Genomic DNA, 19,076 nt, shown 5'->3' with positions numbered 1-19,076 from the left:
TCACTATTCCGTTGGACGAAATCCAAATCAATGAAAAACTTCAATTCATTGAAGAACCCGTCGAAATAATGGATCGTGAGGTTAAGAGACTTAAACAAAACAAGATACCGATTGTTAAGGTTCGATGGAATGCTCGTAGAGGATCCGAGTTCACCTGGGAGCGTGAATATCAGATGAAGAAGAAATACCCGCATCTATTTCTAGAAGATTCGTCAACACTTTCAACAGCTTAAAATTTCGGGACGAAATTTATTTAACGGGTAGGTACTGTAGTGACCCGAACTTTTCCATGTTTATATATATTAAATGAAATTGATATTTACATGATTAAGTATTTCCAACATGTTAAGCAATCAAACTTATTAAGACTTGATTAATTGGAATAGGTTTCATATAGAAAAATGACCACCCAAGTTGACCGGTGATTCACGAACGTTAAAACTTGTAAAAACTATACGATGACATATATATGGTTATATATATATAGTTAACATGATTTTATTATAAGTATGTATCTCATTAGGTATTTTAACAATGAGTTATATACATAAAAATGAGACTATTAAATTAAGAAACTCGAAAACGATATATATAACGATTATCGTTATAACGTCTTACTAGGTACATATGAATCATATTAAGATATTGATACACTTGGTTAATTATGTTAAATGATAAGTAAATATATCATTAAGTGTATTAACAATGAACTACATATGTAGAAAAATAAGACTACTAACTTAATGATTTTGAAACGAGACATATATGTAACGATTATCGTTGAAACGACATTTAATGTATATAGATCATATTAAGAGATATTCGTACATAATAATATCATGATAATATAATAATTTAAAATCTCATTTGATATTATAAACATTGGGTTAACAACATTTAACAAGATCGTTAACCTAAAGGTTTCAAAACAACATTTACATGTAACGACTAACGATGACTTAACGACTCAGTTAAAATGTATATACATGTAGTGTTTTAGTATGTATTCATACACTTTTGAAAGACTTCAAGACACTTATCAAAATACTTATACTTAACAAAAATGCTTACAATTACATCCTCGTTCAGTTTCATCAACAAATCTACTCGTATGCACCCGTATTCGTACTCGTACAATACACAGATTTTAGATGTATGTACTATTGGTATATACACTCCAATGATCAGCTTTTAGCAGCCCATGTGAGTCACCTAACACATGTGAGAATCATCATTTGGCAACTAGCATGAAATATCTCATAAAATTACAAAAATATGAGTAATCATTAATGACTTATTTACATGAAAACAAAATTACATATCCTTTATATCTAATCCATACACCAACGACCAAAAACACCTACAAACACTTTAATTCTTCAATTTTCTTCATCTAATTGATCTCTCTCAAGTTCTATCTTCAAGTTCTAAGTGTTCTTCATAAATTCCAAAAGTTCTAGTTTCATAAAATCAAGAATACTTCCAAGATTGCAAGTTTACTTCCAAGTTTTCTAAATCCATTCCAAGTAATCATCCAAGATCAAGAAACCTTTGTTACTTACAGTAGGTTATCTTTCTAATACAAGGTAATAATCATATTCAAACTTTAAATCAATTTCTATAACTATAACAATCTTATTTCGAGTGGAAATCTTACTTGAAATTGTTTTCGTGTCATGATTCTGCTTCAAGAACTTTCAAGCCATCCAAGGATCCTTTGAAGCTAGATCCATTTTTCTCATTTCCAGTAGGCTTATCCAAGGAACTTGAGTTAGTAATGATGTTCATAACATCATTCGATTCATACATAAAAAGCTGTCTTATTCAACGTTATAAACTTGTAATCACTAGAACATAGTTTAGTTAATTCTAAACTTGTTCGCAAATAAAGTTAATCCTTCTAACTAGACTTTTAAAATCAACTATACACATTATCTATATCTATATGATATGCTAACTTAATGATTTAAAACCCAGAAATATGATAAACACCATAAAACCGGATTTACGTCGTCTTAGTTACAACCGGGGGCTGTTTTGGTTTGGATAATTAAAAACTATGAAAAACTTTGATTTAAAAGCTATACTTCTGGAAAAATGATTTTTCTTATGAACATGAAACCATATCCAAAAATCATGGTTAAACTCAAAGTGAAAGTATGTTTTTCAAAACAGTCATTAAGATGTCGTTCTTTTGACGGAAATGACTACCTCTTTCAAAAATGACTTGTAACTTGTATTTCTGACTATAAACTTATACTTTTTCTATTTAGATTCATAAAGTTAAGTTCAATACGAAACCGTGGCCACTGGAATCACTCAAAACGGATTAGAAACGAAGAAATGGCGAGTAAAACAAGATTGATAAAAACTACTCATTTTACCTACGTGAAAGTTAGTAATAAATCTATTCCAACCATAACCTAATCAACTTATATTGTATATTATGTAATCTTGAGATACCATAGACACGTATACAATGTTTCGACCTATCATGTCGACCCATATATATATATATATATATATATATTGCGGAACAACCATAGACACTCTATATGTGAATGTTAGAGTTAGCTATACAGGGTTGAGGTTGATTCTAAAATATATATATAGTTTGAGTTGTGATCAATACTGAGATATGTATACACTGGGTCGTGGATTGATTCAAGATAATATCTATCGATTTATTTCTGTACATCTAACTGTGGACAACTAGTTGTAGGTTACTAACGAGGACAGCTGACTTAATAAACTTAAAACATCAAAATGTATTAAAAGTATTATAAATATATTTTGAACATACTTTGATATATATGTATATATTGTTATAGGTTCGTGAATCAACCAGTGGCCAAGTCTTACTTCCTGACGAAGTAAAAATCTGTGAAAGTGAGTTATAGTCCCACTTTTAAAATCTAATATTTTTGGGATGAGAATACATGCAGGTTTTATAAATGATTTACAAAATAGACACAAGTACGTGAAACTACATTCTATGGTTGAATTATCGAAATCGAATATGCCCCTTTTTATTAAGTCTGGTAATCTAAGAATTAGGGAACAGACACCCTAATTGACGCGAATCCTAAAGATAGATCTATTGGGCCTAACAAAAAGATAGATCTATTGGGCCTAACAAACCCCATCCAAAGTACCGGATGCTTTAGTACTTCGAAATTTATATCATATCCGAAGGGTGTCCCGGAATGATGGGGATATTCTTATATATGCATCTTGTTAATGTCGGTTACCAGGTGTTCACCATATGAATGATTTTTATCTCTATGCATGGGATGTGTAATGAAATATGAAATCTTGTGGTCTATTATTATGATTTGATAATATATAGGTTAAACCTATAACTCACCAACATTTTTGTTGACGTTTTAAGCATGTTTATTCTCAGGTGATTATTAAGAGCTTCCGCTGTCGCATACTTAAATAAGGACGAGATTTGGAGTCCATGCTTGTATGATATTGTGTAAAAACTGCATTCAAGAAACTTATTTCGTTGTAACATATTTGTATTGTAAACCATTATGTAATGGTCGCGTGTAAACAGGATATTTTAGATTATCATTATTTGATAATCTACGTAAAGCTTTTTAAACCTTTATTGATGAAATAAAGGTTATGGTTTGTTTTAAAATGAATGCAGTCTTTGAAAAACGTCTCATATAGAGGTCAAAACCTCGCAACGAAATCAATTAATATAGAACGTTTTTAATCAATAAGAACGGGACATTTCAGTAGGTACTTATGCTAGAATCCCATGTAACATTATGGATAATACTTGACATTTTTGCTAGCATGTTCTCTCTAATTAAATGGGTAATTGTGTTATATATTAATGGGTCACTAGTAATTAATAAGTGAGCTAATTAATTGGGCCACTAGCTAGAGTATGGTGGGCTTAAGTCCAACAAGGTAGAAAGTCCAACAAGACTAACTAGTAAGCTTAATAAAATTCCTACGCGTAATTAAGCATCCAAAAACCCAGGTAATTATTATTATAAAATAATAATTAATATTTCGCAGTCATAATCTTCCGGTTACGACAAAAGTTAAACGTGCGCGCAATCCGCGATTTATTCGAAACGTCAAGTAACACTACCGGTTATAAAGGCTTCCGGTGAACAAGTTAAGTATCCTACATATTCTAAGGCACGTTTTAACATATAAATGAAAGTAAACCACGTATATCAAGATTCCAGAGTATAAAGTAACACAGTACGCACAAATACGCAATTTCGCAAAAATACAAGGCACGAAAGCAAGTCGAAAAAGTCGGGTCGTTACACATATCTCAAGTTTAACTAAAGTATCTGAAACAAAGGGACACATGACATTTAACACTTAATACAAGCAGTTTTGAGAAACTACCCTCACATGAATTTGTTACTTGTTGTTGTACCATACACAAGTGGGAGTCTGTAGGATTAATGTGCAAGGTACAACATATAACTAAATGGCTAAATTCATTTGAGCCTTCGGGGTCACACATATATACCCCTAGATGTTAAATGAAATATATATATGATGCATATATATTACTCAAGTGACGAAACAAGTTAAAATACTTCGTTATGAATTAATTGAATGATTAATTAATTTTGAATTAATTAATTATGATTAGTTGAATATGAGAAAGTTAGTTAAAAGAAAGAGTTGAATGTTAGTTGAAAGTTAGTTTAATCTTTTCGATCCATATATTCAAGAAAGTGGGCAGAGAAAATAATACATACAATTTTTAGTCTTGAGGTGATTTTATTTTTCAATAGAAAAGTGGGCGTACCCCACTTGTGGTTTTATGCTCGATAGACACAAGCAAGAAAAGGAAGCTTATGTAGTTTACATATCATTTTTATTTACTCTAGAGGCTACCGTACAAGAAAGAAAGGCTTTTGTCCTTCTAACTTGTATGGTTTCTTTGTTGCTTGACTTTTGATCTAGTTAGCACTCGAACAATTGAAACATATACGGAGTATTATCATTTTAATAGTTTCACACAATTAATCAAGGGTTGATTAATTTGATACTTGAGTTTGGACTAGCATTCATTAGCGTTGTTTGAAAGTGTAGTGGACTATCTAAAGAGACGGATATACTTTTGATCGTAAGTTTCTCTCCATTCATCAGTTTCTTCAAGAAAGGTATATCGTTAACTCATCTTATGATCATAGGCGGATCCAATGTGTTAGAGAGGGGGGCGCCCGCCCTCGGTGGATTTCGAAATTTTAGTGCAAATTTTTTCGGTTTTTCGATTTTGCCCCCAGTGGAATTTTTTTTTGCCCCAGACCCTTCATATTTTGCTCAAAAACCTCACATTTTGCCACAAAACCTTTGTATTTTGCTCAAAAACCTCTATATTTTGCCCCAAAAACTTTATATTTTGTCAAAAAAATCTTTACGTTTTAAAAAAAAATCGCCCCCGGTGAAATTTTTTCCTGGATCCGCCACTGCTTATGATTTAATATTCATGACAATTATTATGGTGTAACTGGATCGTTGGGAAAGATTAATCGTGTGCATGTTTCATTAAATAAGTAAATATTTAATCTTGTAAAATTTTGTTCATAAAATAATAAAAGATTATTATTTTAACTATCCGCTGCGTTAATCTGAATTGGTAAAAGTACACACGATTTTCCAATACAACCATGTTGTCGGACAAGTAGCTACATTCAAAAAGAGCAATATAAAGGGTGTGCAATTCGGGGCAAAAAAATGTCTTATAAAGAGGAGTTGGAATAGTTTGATAATATTATGAAAAATATGACGGATGACGACCTTCTTGTCAACGCACCAAAACCATGAGGCTCGCCTCGTGAAACACCCAAGGCCTCAGTATTAAGTCGAGAGGTCGTATGATGGGTTCTTTGGTCAACCTCTTTCAAGTCCAATTCTAGCTTTTCAAGGGTCCATGGTACAAGACATAGGACAACCGAGTCTTAATGAATCTTGGAAGTACTTTGCTTTTGATGCGGTTCAAGTGGCAGCAACGGGACATTCGGGTGGTATGGGTTCCATTTGGAAAGTTGATTTCTTTACGGTACTCAAATGTTGGAAAAAGAAGCATTGGATCGCAACCATCATGAGGGGTCTTGCCTTATGAAATGCTCGCGAACTTGAAAACGTTTCGACGGGCCGTATGAAGGGTACAACGTTTCATCGTTATCAAATCCTTTTTAATCATCCTTTTAACTTTGTTCAAGGAATGGTACAAGGAGTGCATGTAATTATATGGAGTAATCTGGTGGAGTTTTGGTTCAAGGTGTGCAAGTTAATGCTTCAAAAATGTGTGCTAGTATGTGCAAGTTATCCTTTGATGAGGTCAGTTTTGGTGTACTTTAAAAAGACAAAGAAGGTCTAATTGAAGCTTGATGATTCGAAATCAATGAATTACTCAAACGTCAATTGGATCGACGATTTCTATGAAACTTTCAATGGAACTTTCATTAGTTTGTCTTTTGTGGTTCACAACTTCAATTTTACGCGTCAATTGCAGCTTGATGCTTGTTAGTCCATTTGTATTTGCTTTCATTGCTTTCGGCCTAGTTGATGTTAACGTTGGGCCAAAGTGTATTTGCTTTCAATATTTGTAAACTCTCTTTGAAGCCTTCATCATAGAAATGCTTTTTCTTTTTAATATATTTTTTTCCCTGAAAAAAACATGATATAACATAATTAATATTAATATTAATATATTAATAATTTTACATATAGGAATGATTCTCACACACACTTTTTTATCCTCACACACCAATTTAAAGAAATGAAGTATTATTAGAAGAGTAAAAGGTTAAAATAGATATGTGAGGATCAAAAAAAGGTATGTTAGAATCATTCCCCAATTGTGAATACAATACTCCATAAATAAATAAAATACAAAATCGTGGCTTAACTCTTACGCAGAATTCTCGCAACGGTCATATTCCCAGTCATCCATATCTATAAATTAGAAACACCCCCATTTTCCCCTCAACTCTCACCTCTTTCGCCCCTGCTCTTATTATTTCAACCTAATCGCCCATGTATGGTTTAATCACAAGTTCGATGTTTTTTATTAAGGTTTCTTCCTTCCTTTGATTTTGTTACCAAATTCCATCACCTCTTTCGCTCCTGCTCTTATTATTTGAACCTAATCGTCCATGTATTATTTCAACTTCTCGTATTTCTTCTTTTAATCGATCATTCTCATAAATTCTTTCATCCCTCTAATCTTTTATGTTAGTTCCTTTTTTTTTTAATTTTTTTTTAATTTTTTTTTTTATTATTAGGGATTTCTTATGATTTTCTAAAGTTATTACCCAATTAGTGTTTCTTTTTTCTTCTGATAGTGTTTAAGTTCATAGAATTAGGGTTTTTGTTCTGATTTTGTCGAATTTAAGTTTTCAGATACTGTATTGTTTCTTAATTTTAGAGTTTTCTTTTGATTTTGTTGATTCTTTGAAACTGATTTTTTCCTGATATCGTTAAATGATACAAAATTAGGGTTTTTTCCTCTATATATTCGAGTTCTTTAAAAATCCCCAATTATAGAGCTTATTTCTTTTATTATTATGGTAGTCTTTCGGCTAGATGCTTTGGTTTCTTGAAAAGATCTTCACAAGTAAGCACTTGAGATACAACAGCTGAGGTGAGGTAATTGGTAACTGTTGTGCATTTTTAATCACACTGTCGTACTTTTTTTTGTTATGATTCTTACTTTGATTTTGTTACTAAGTTAGGGTCTTTTTTGGTGATGTTAATCTTTTTTTCAAAAAATATAGGGCTTTTTCTTGTGTTCTTAAATTATATACGAAATTAGGGTTGTTTTTTCTGAATGTTTACTTTTTTAAATTTAGGGATTTTGGTTGTTGTTGACAAAATGGTTCTATTTTGTTAAATCAGGTTAAGAGGTTCTATTTCCACCTCAATGGTAATTGTAGAGACCAGAGTGGCTGGCAGGGTAAAGTTAAAGCCATGGTTACATGGTTTTTTGTGAACTTAAATATGTTTGTATGATCACTTGATGACATATTTTTATTTATTTACATTCACTAGTATATGTGTTATTGGGGGGTGTTGGATTTGCATTTTGAAAATTGATTATGCGTTTTAGATAATCAGAATTAAATAATCATCTGTTTTAAAACGTGATTATGTTAAATGGTGTTTGGATTTGATTATGCTGTTTGATATCGTAATAAGTAGATAATCAATTTTTAAGTGTTTGGGAAAACCTGATTATTTGATAACTTTACATGTAAAATTACCAAATCGAACATTCTTTTAAATCATAAAATATATCAATTTTATGTATAAAAAGACATTTTTTATAATGTGTTCAAACTGTTAAAAAATATATATGTTAAAAAGGTAAGTTATTAATAAAAATTAGTACCGGTAAACAACTAAAGTATAGTGAACATAAAAGAATATTGTAGATAAATAAATTGAATTATATTGAGATTGAGATACGCACGGAATTTTTTTTTTATCTAATAAAAAATAATAAAAAGAGAATTAAAAGTTGTGGAAAATAATAGATCTACTGCAGTCTTCAATTGTAAACGATGGAATAGAAAACTAGACCCATCTATCTCATTAGGTATAAAGGGCATACATGGTAAAAATGTGATAACTCAAAATCCCGTTTTCTTGCAGTATGGGGAAGGTTACTTTTCCAAAACTGCGTTTTAATGGCTCTTTAACGCAAATAATCAATTTTTCAAAAGTATTTACCAAACACTATTATTTGATTTTTTACGTTTTGAAAACACAATAATCAGAAAATCTCAATCAAATCGCTATCCCAAACACCCTCTTAAGAATCTTGTGTAGAATTATCTGGAGTTGGTTTTCAATTTGGGATGATTATGATGTTTCTGTATCAAGTTATGTTATGTACAAGTCTACCGGTTTTATGAGTTTGATTATAAAGCAAAAAGGACTCGGTATACGTAACCCAAAAATATTGTATATTAATTGCTACTTCAATAAAAAAAATTAGTCATCAGTTAGATGTCAATGTAATCATTTACATTTTATTTTTTTTTATTTTTTTTTATGCAGGAATAAGTTGCTGTAAATGGATGTCTAAGTGTTGACATTTTCAAATGCACAAATAGGCGGCTTTATGAGTTTGATGCAGGGCTGGATTAATTATTTGAATGGGATGCATCTTAGTCTTATTTTAGACGAAATTCAACGGTTCTTTGTTCAGTTTTGATAGGTTTTTATAATAATTATAATAAATTGGTATATAAAAATTATCTAATAGACAAAAATGATGAATAGTAACTAGGGACATTTTCATCCTTTCACTTTTTTTTTATTCTAATTAAATTTTATAACACCAACAAAGACCCCACACTTTTTTCAAATATTCAAATCGAGCCCCCAAACAGGGGGTAAAGTGTCAAATATTTTAACTGCGAGTTTCCCCTTGTCCTTTTGTATTACCTCTTGAGGGCGTTTTCCATTGGAAAACGACCTCGTTTCTATATAAGTATTCTATTTTTTTCGCCAAAAAAAAAAAGTTGCTATATTGGAATTAAACTATAATATGACCCATTTATCTAGAAGTGGGTTTATATCAGCTTTTTAATGTATCTTGAACTGGTAGGACAAATGACTTGTTAAACGGGCCTTAAATCACCCAATGTGTTTTTAATACTCTTAGGTCCCGTTTGGCTCAAAGATTTTGAAGGAATCCGGAAGCAATTGGAATCTAATTCCATCATGAATTGTGTTTGGTTGGCAAAATTTGGAAGAATTAGATTCTACGGAATGTTCACATTCCTCCAAATACAGAATTTCCATTCCTTTAAAAAGCTGATGGATTTTAATTCCACCACTCACTGAATCTACAAAAGACCAAAATAGCCTTTGTTCTTCAATCTTCACCTTTTCTTTCTTTCAAAGCCAACATTTTGCCCTCTCTGTGTTACGATCTTCGGCTACCTCATCACCACCGCACCACTCATCACCACCGCACCGCTCATCATCACTGTACCACTAATCTACACCGCACCGCTAATCACCACCGTACAAGTCACCACCATCACACCACCGCCACCGTCACACCAAAACCATCGCACCTCCCGAACACCACCACCATCGCACCGCCATAACACCACCACCATCATCGCACAATCAACGTGGCACCATTCATTTCCGCACCGCTAAAAGGACATCACACCTCCACCATCAGCCTTTCATTTCTTTGTACTGCATATTTTGAGATATATGGGTTTTTATACATCTATTCTAAAAAAAATTTGATTTTGCAATTGTTCATTGTGATTATGCTGTTAACACGAGTAATATGAATTTGATCCGTCATTAATCGCATATGATGGTAATTATGTATTTTGTTATAATTTGATTCAACTCTGTATTTGATTTGATTTTTTTGTTTGACTAATACAATGGGTATTTTGGTCATATAACATACTTCCATTTCAACTCCTCCTACACCTAATAGAAAATTACAAATGAATTCCATTCCTTTTCTATACGACCAAATTTGTGACGAAGTCTAATTCTTTAGAATTTAAATCCGCTGCATTCCAATTCCTGTAAGAGATTCCATTCCTTTTAAAAATATTCTTTGAGCCAAAAGGAGCCTTAGAGTCACCCATATCACTTTTATTACATAAATTAGAATATCTTTCTAACGACTGTTCTTACCCATCAGCTATTTGTAAAATTCAGAAAAGGGCCAACAGTTTCTGGCAGCATGGTCTGACCCATCAACTATTTTACAGTATATTAGGTTATCTTGGACCACATATGTTAACGGGTGGATCATTAGAACTCGTCTTTCTTCTTTTTCTTATCCCGTTCGTTTAATTTTTTAGGGTTTTTGCTGGTTGCATGTGCTTCCCCTGCATCACGGTCTTCTTGTATTTCATTCGTCCCCATGTGGTACCAGGTGATTCTATATTTTATATTTATAATATAACGTCAAGTTACTTTACATGCGAACTTCACAACATTGCTATCACACATTAAAGTGCATCAGAGGTAGGTAGATATCAGAATCTTACCTAAACATTGAGAATTTCAATATGCAACAGGTAGAATCGGGTCCATATAGAAACTTATGAGGTGGTAAGTCTACTGCTAATAATAAACTTATGAGGTGTTTAGAAAGAGTGTTTGTTACTTATATTTTTATTTTGGAAATTAACAATTCACTCTAAATGTTTTTTATTTTTATTTTTTATTTTATTTTATTTTATTTTTATTTTTTATTTTTGAGAAAAGGAGATTTTATTGATATCCACAAAATAATACACGGGCAGGAGATACCCTTCACCCAACAACAAAACGACAAATACAATAAACCTAGAACCAATCGAAACCTAAATCACAGTGACGACGTCTGTTTCATCTTCAATCGATTTCCAATCACCTCCATATCCCAATTCCTTGCAGCCACAGCCATAGCAGCAGTACCTTTAACTTTGAAAGACGCCAATTTTAACCTAATTCCACCAATATTGCAATTCACCAATTCCCTATCGCTCCTTTTTCCTTTGAAAATTCTACAGTTCCTCTCATGCCATATGTTATATACAACAGCAGCTAAGGTGAGCCTGTTGATGACATCCCATATCTGATTTCTAAAAGGATATGCAGCTAGTTTGTGAATAATGACCTGTAAATTAGCAGGGAGCCCTTTAAATAGAAGGCATTGCTTTACATCATTCCATACTTTAGCTGAATAAACACACTCAAAGAACACGTGATTGATAGAATCCTCTACTTTTCCACATAGTGCACATTTGAAAACCTTTGTAGGGTACCATTTCAAAAGCTTATCTTGAGTTGTAAGCCTATTACAAACTGTCAACCATAGAATGAAAGCATGTTTGGGATTAGCCTGTGGATACCACACTACATGATGCTATGGAACAGGATTGACATTAGTTTTAAGATCATCCCATGTTTGACTAGTAGAATAACTCACAACAGCTCCTTTATTAGTTATCCATTTGATTACACCTGCATCATCTTCAAAAACATGATCTGTAATTCTTGACCTCATAGTTAGAAGCTTTCTCCAACCCCAACTATCATTTTTCTTTTCTTCAACATCCCAGATGGATTTTCCTTTTAACTTTGCTAAATTCACCCAATTATACCATAAAGAATTCTTCTTTTCAACAATTTTCCATAACTGTTTGATCAAAAGCACATCATTCCATTCCTGTAATGGTTTCAAACTAAGTCCACCTTGACTTTAAGGAGTGCATATCACTTTCCATGAGACTTTTGCCTTCCCTTTTATAGATTCACCATGATTCCACAAGAATCTCTTGATAATCCTTTCAATTTCTTTTACAACAGTACAAGGAAAGTACAAGGAAGCTTGTAAACAGATGCCCAATATATATGCATAGAAGCTAGGACAGATGCAATTAGCTGTAATCTTCCTGCATAAGAAAGATGTTTGGTCTTCCAATTATCAATTCTCTACATAATTTTATCAATAATCTCTTTGCAGTCAGTCACCCCAAGCTTCTTTGCCAATAATGGAACCCCAAGGTATTTAACAGGTAATTTACCAACTGTAAATGGTAAAACTGGATAATTGCATTTTGCAGGCCCAAGTTAACACTGCCAAAAAATAAGGTGCTTTTGTTTATGTTGGGAAACAGCCCAGATACAGAGCTAAACTCATCAAGGCTTTGTTTGATAACCCTAACAGACTCCACATCAGTATGACATAGCACAAGAAGATCATCAACAAAACAAACATGAGTAAGCTTCATGCTTTTACATCCCACATGATATTTAAACAAAGGATTGGATTTAATTCTGAAAGCAAGAATCAAATTAAGCACCGCCATAACAAGAGTGAATAAGTAATGTGACATGGGATCACCTTGCCTCAATCCCCTTCCACCATTGAAGAATCCTTCAATCTCATTATTTATGCAGACAGAAAATTTGGGTGTAGAAATACACTTCATAATCCATTCCACCATCTTTGAATGAAAACCAAACTTAATGAGAATAGTGTTAAGAAAGGACCAGCTTACAGTATCATAAGCCTTTTGCAGGTCAATCTTAATGGCACACCTTTTAGCCCCTTGGACTCTATTGTACCTGTGATAACCCGGAAAATTTCGACTTATTTAAACCAATTCTCTATATGATTTAATATTTTCGTCATGATAAGCAATGAATTTTGACAAGTTTTAAAACTTTTGTAAATGAGTTTTCATATAACGGTTGACCGCCCTGTTTGTCCGACGATTCACGAATGTCATAACTTGTGATAATTATATATATATATATATATATATATATATATATATATATATATGAATATGAAAACATGCGAATAATATTTATATACGAAATGATAAAAATTTAATATTGAATGATGCAATTTCAAATTAAAATTTTTACGTATATAATCATTTAATTTTTATGATGTAAATTTTTTAATTTATAAGAAGAAACACAATTAAATCAAAGATGTACAAGCTGTAAAGCACAACGTACAATAATGTAACTTAAATAGTTGAATCGAAATTAATTTATTTACTATTTATATGAATAGTAAATAAAACGAAATTAATTAATTTACTATTTACATGAAAGCGACATGATAGAAATTATTAATTGTAGCGACCCCGACAAATCGTCAAGTGACGGCGTCGACTACGTGGGTCCCATTACCTGGTCATAAGTCTTTATGACAATGTTTGACCAAAATATGTCACCCTCATTTCAAAATAAAGATTGTTTTCAAAGTTTACAAGAATTGTTCAACCAAAAGTTAAGTTACAAGGTTATAAGTACATTTGAAATCTAGGCGACACGGTTTAAAGTAAAGTCAAAAGACGCTCCAAGTAATGCATGTATACTCGACATCCAATACAAGTATCAAATAGTGAGCGGAAGCATGTATCACATATCGTGCAAGACCTGAGAAAAACATAGAAATCTGTCAACGAAAACGTTGGTGAAATCATAGGTTTAAGTAAGTAAGTGAGTAAAAGTAAGTAAGTCGAACCACAAGGTTTGCAAAGTTGAAATAATAGTAACACATTCTAAAAGTTAATATTCACGAGCACCCAATTATCAAAACTTAACATTCCGTCCGTTGAATACCCCATCAATAGTGCTAGAACAAACACTGATTCTCGAAAATATATTTCATCCGTAAACGGTAGCGAACCGTCAAAGATGAGGGTTGTCAAACCCATATGGCCATATAACATAAGTTCTCGCTTACACCATCTGATGTAACTAATGATAATCGGATTGAGGATTTTCGTTCTAAACTCGTATGTAGAATGTTTGTTTTCCCATTCTTGTGTTCACTTAGTTCAAAAGAATCGTTTATGTTTTCTCATCCCAAAAGTAAGTTCAAAAGAGTAAAAAGTGGGACTATGATCTCACCTTGTATGCACGAACCACAAAGTACTTCGACAAGTAAACGTGCAAGAAACAATGCTAGTCTTGACCTAAACAAATAGGTTGTATCAATAACGATAGTCACGAAGGGTCAAAGATGTTCAATTAGTCCTATGGCTCGTTACGACTCGATTAATATAGCACGTGGATCAATTTGTCAAGTTTCATGCACGACACAAGTAGTTAAGCATGTTAGAACGATTGTATAATCGTTTGGTTAAGTTTGACTAAAAGTCAAACTTGGTCAAAGTCAAAGTCAACGGGGTCGGGTCGGGTGTCCGACAATTTTCTCATGATGAGAAGTCATATACGAGCATAATAGTCAAGTTTCATGGTAAACGGGGTTATAGTAAAGCGGGAAACATTTTTGTGACATGAAAAACAAAGACAAAATGAGCTGGGCAGTATGCGCGGCGCGCTATGGGTTGCGCGGCGCGCACCCAAGTGTAAATCCTGGTCAGAACTTAACCACGAAGGCAAACATCTGGGATTTCTAATTCTGCGCGGCGCGCGGGTATATGCGCGGCGCGCAATACCTGGGAAACATGCAGTTTGCAGAAAAATGGTCCAAGTCACGAACCAAAATACAATTTAACACATCTCATGCACCGAAAACACTTAAAACATGTATCTTATACCATCGGAAAGGTATTTTGACAAGGAAAACATCTAAACGCATTTCATCAATCAAACTTCCACTTACAACAACCAAAAACCGCAATTAAACATTCATAATCAAAGTTCAAGTTCCAAAAACGCATTTTATGATTCGGGCAACCAATTTACATGTATGTTATGCCGTTTCGAAGGTAATCAAACACACATTGCAACAAAACACTTAACAACAATATCTCATAGCATTTGACGCATCAAAAGTTCATGTAAAGCTCATCAAACCCTAATCCAAGTTCACAAAATCATCAATCATGTTCTTGGAGTTTCCTTAATCAACCTATACATCAAAACGAAGCTAATGATACTAGTAACACTTTTAAAACATGCACTTTAACAATCTAACAACATTTGATCATCCAAAATCAAGGATTTAGCAAGTAATTTTCATATTGAACTAGTTACACCAAAAACAATGAATCGAGCATACAAATTACATACACGACATCACAATGAGCCATAGACACTAATTAACAACTTTATAACTCAAAAATCTCAAGAACACATAAAATTAGTGATTTTAGAAAGTTACCCAAATGAGATGAAGTTGGTATCAAATTGAAGAGGATGAAGAGAGGATTCCAAATATGTATTTTGTTTTGGTTGAAGCTTCCAAATCCGAATTTAGATGATGATTCTTTGTAGTGGTGTTTGAGAGAAAATTGGAAAGTATAGAAAGAAAATGGAAATGAAAATGAAAAAGGAAAATGGGGAGGTGGGTGTTGACTAGTCAAGCTAGTCACATCTTTGCTCCAATGGCGAAACTAGTCCCTCGCGTTCGGTTGCGGGTGCGTGAATTGACCAAACGAATTATTTTAAATTACACGGAAGTACGGGAGATATTAAAAATCCGATAACGAGAATATTTAAAATGTTACTTAACAAAGGATACGAATCTAGATATGAAGGGTATTATTTAAAAAGAAAAAGACGGGCGTTAAAATAATTTAACGGAAAAATGCGGGATGTTACATTATCCACACCTCAAAAGAAATTTCGTCCCGAAATTTAGTTGGAAATAATAATCGATGCCTCTCACTCGAGACCGGAGATGTCAATGCTATGAATAAGTGAAGGTACGTCCTTGAGTGTTCTCATGAATTTGGATTTTTTTTTTTTTTTACGATCCCCGGTTTCAACTGGTTTTCCTATAAAGAGAAGTTTGTCTTCAATAGTTGGTGCATTTAGAAGAGTTGCACGTTCCTGTTCCGCAGGACACGTTTCTATGTTTGTTACACGAAATGTAAGGTAAACGGAAACTTAATTGAGTCGGAAGTTCTAAACGGTAGGAAGCGGTTCCAATACGCCCCAAGGTTTCAAAAGGTTCAATATTGCGGCTATAGCCTTTCTCGATTTCCCAAAATGGATTACACCTTTCCAAGGTGCGGTTTCTCAATATTACGCGGTTACACACTGGGATTTGTGAGGTTTTCATCTAAGTTTGGTATAACTCTTTTGGCGACTACGGATCGTCTCGAGCCCTCCTCGGATTTGAATGATTTCAATTGTTGTTTCTTGATGGAGTTCAGATTTCGGTGGTTGATGCTTTGGTTAAATGAACAGGGGTATGACATTAGCGGTCATATAGGGTTTCGGAAAGTGCGCGTGAACACACGAGTGGTAACTACTGTTGTAAGAGTGATCTACTAAAGGTGACAATACGAGTTTGTGACATGTCTTTCCAAGACGTAAATCGTTCGTTTGCTCGGTTCGTCAGTTTGTGGGTGGTACGCGGTACTCATGTCTAAGCGGGTTCCCAAGGTTTCTTGTAACACTAGAAGTGAAACGAGTATTTCGATACAGGATAAATGACGAAGATACACCGTACTGGAATAGAATCTCTTAAGATATGTTTGAACAAGTCAGTTAGGGTTCGAAATATGTTCGTTAGGACTATTCACCCTCGTGGCGAATGTTAAGGTAATATGAGGAGTTTCTCTATCCATGGAGAAATGTCACAAGGAGTTTCCTTAAACGGAAGTGCGAGCGATAAAGATAGGAGTGAAATGAGGTCTTAGAATAGGATGAGTTTACATCTCAAGGTCGCCGTATTGTGCATCTAGTTGTCAAAAGTTGAAGTTTGAAAGAAAATCGAGATAGTACACGTAGTTGTATAGTTCGGGGTTGAATAGTAGTTGGCCGATTATCAGAAACACAAGGACGTTATGTCAAATAAGAGTGATGTATCCTTGGATTGCGGGTTATCTTAAGTTCCAGTAATATCAGACGGTAACGGTGGAATAACAGAGGTACGTAGTGTGGTACGTGATGACGAGAAAAGTTGATCGGATCAACAATTATGTATTCGAATTCTTCGTGCAAAAATAACGAATTTCAGTTCCGTTGATTTCGAGTTGAGAGAGTATGCCTTTCGGGCGTTTAAGTAGAATTATTTCCATATTGAGTTCCGTTATGTGCTATACGAATTTAGCTAGAAAGGTTTGCATGCAAAATTACGTTCAAGGTTCGAACACGGAGAGGTTTAAATTTCTACCTTAATGAGTTATCGAGGGTAAAGAACGAGCATCACGAGATAAAGTCGAAAATGAATCTGCGGTAACAACCGGTGAGATCGAAGATTTTACGAGTACAAGTCTGAGTCGTGAGAGTTTCCCGGTTACGTGTGGTTTCGATTGTGAGATGTATTGAAATACTTTGACCACTATCAACAGGGTCTAGAAATTGAACTTCGTTTAACCAAAATCCTCACTCGAAGAATTCGGTATAGAGTTGCTCTTTTCTCAAAAGTTCGAGCGTAAGACGGAGATGTTGTTCGTTTTCCTTCTTTACTTGAATAGGTCAAGATATCATGTATAAATACGATAACGGATTTGTCTAGATAAGTTTGCATACGTGGTTTAGGGGGTTCATGGATACGGACAGAGTCCTAAATAAATTGAAGGGTACTAAGAGAGATTTACAACTAACGTTGCGAGTTCGGAAAATGGCTTAGGAGACTTCGTCTCCCTTAACCCCCAATTGATGATAACCGGAACGGAGGTCGATTTGGAATACACGGGATCCACGCAAATAATCATGAGGTAATGGATACGAGGAAGAGGGTATCGGTTTCCAACCGAAAATTACTCGGTTCACAATAATCTATACCTAGTTGTAGGGAAACAATTTCTCCCTAACGAATAGGTTCTGAGCTCCTTAGTTCTATAGGTGTCGAGTCCAATTTCTTAACGCATATCCTCCGATAAAATTTATAGACACACAGTATCTTTCCGTTGGTCGCTTACGTTGCCTAAGTAGTATCTAGAGGAAAAAGGTGGAATGTAAAGAGTACAAGTCAAGGTCTCGGTTGTAAAACGTCTAGCGGTAATCGAATCGAACAAGTATGAAATATACGGTTTGTTGTGAAGAAACGTACCCGTGACTAGTCCATCGTCGTCTCGGGCATCCTAGGCGTTGATGTTGAAAGTTCAACGACGTGCGTTGGGGTTGATTTTCTTATTTGGGCATTCATTCCTAAAATGACCCAGTTGACCACATTCGAAACAAGCACCCGTCCTGTGTGCGTTGGGCATCATTCGAGCGACGGGGGTGGTACTTCCACAACGTTTGGCGACGTGACCACTTCCTTGGCGCCGGTGGCGAAACCTGCCACATCCTTCAAAGTGATGCTTGTGGCATTCGTTACAAAAAGGTAGTTTTCCGGTATAGCCTTTCTTGCGGCCGAGGGTGAAAGGCTTCTTGGAGATGTTATTATTGTTGTGGTTGCTTGGTTGCGAGGCTTCCCATTTTCTTTTGTTGTTACTCGGGTGGCTCTCGACCATTGGTGTCGGTGCTTTCATTTCATTCGTCGTTCCTAAAGTTTGGCGGGCCGTTGTTAAAGCCTCTTGTAGGTTAGGGGGTTGGGATATTACTACCCCGTGTTGAATGCTCTTAGGGAGGCCATCCATGTAAAGTTCGACCCTTAGGGATTCGGGAGTCGTGAGATTTGGACACATTGAGACTAGTTCGATAAACCGTTG

The 19,076-nt window shown here is 34.2% G+C and overlaps 1 long non-coding RNA gene across 1 annotated transcript; it reads left to right on the top strand.

Annotated features, from left to right (window-relative positions):
• Positions 1-7,330: 7,330 nt before the first annotated feature.
• On the top strand, positions 7,331-10,361 carry LOC139856440 (uncharacterized). Its single transcript, XR_011761928.1, has 3 exons — positions 7,331-7,639; positions 7,894-7,951; positions 9,058-10,361. It is a non-coding gene; the product is annotated as an uncharacterized lncRNA (long non-coding RNA).
• Positions 10,362-19,076: the final 8,715 nt, after the last annotated feature.

The sequence above is a fragment of the Rutidosis leptorrhynchoides genome, chromosome 1 (genome assembly GCF_046630445.1).
Source record: "Rutidosis leptorrhynchoides isolate AG116_Rl617_1_P2 chromosome 1, CSIRO_AGI_Rlap_v1, whole genome shotgun sequence".
Lineage (NCBI taxonomy): Eukaryota > Viridiplantae > Streptophyta > Magnoliopsida > Asterales > Asteraceae > Rutidosis > Rutidosis leptorrhynchoides.
Note: the sequence above shows the minus strand (reverse complement) of the source record. Positions and strands in the feature narration are given on the sequence as shown.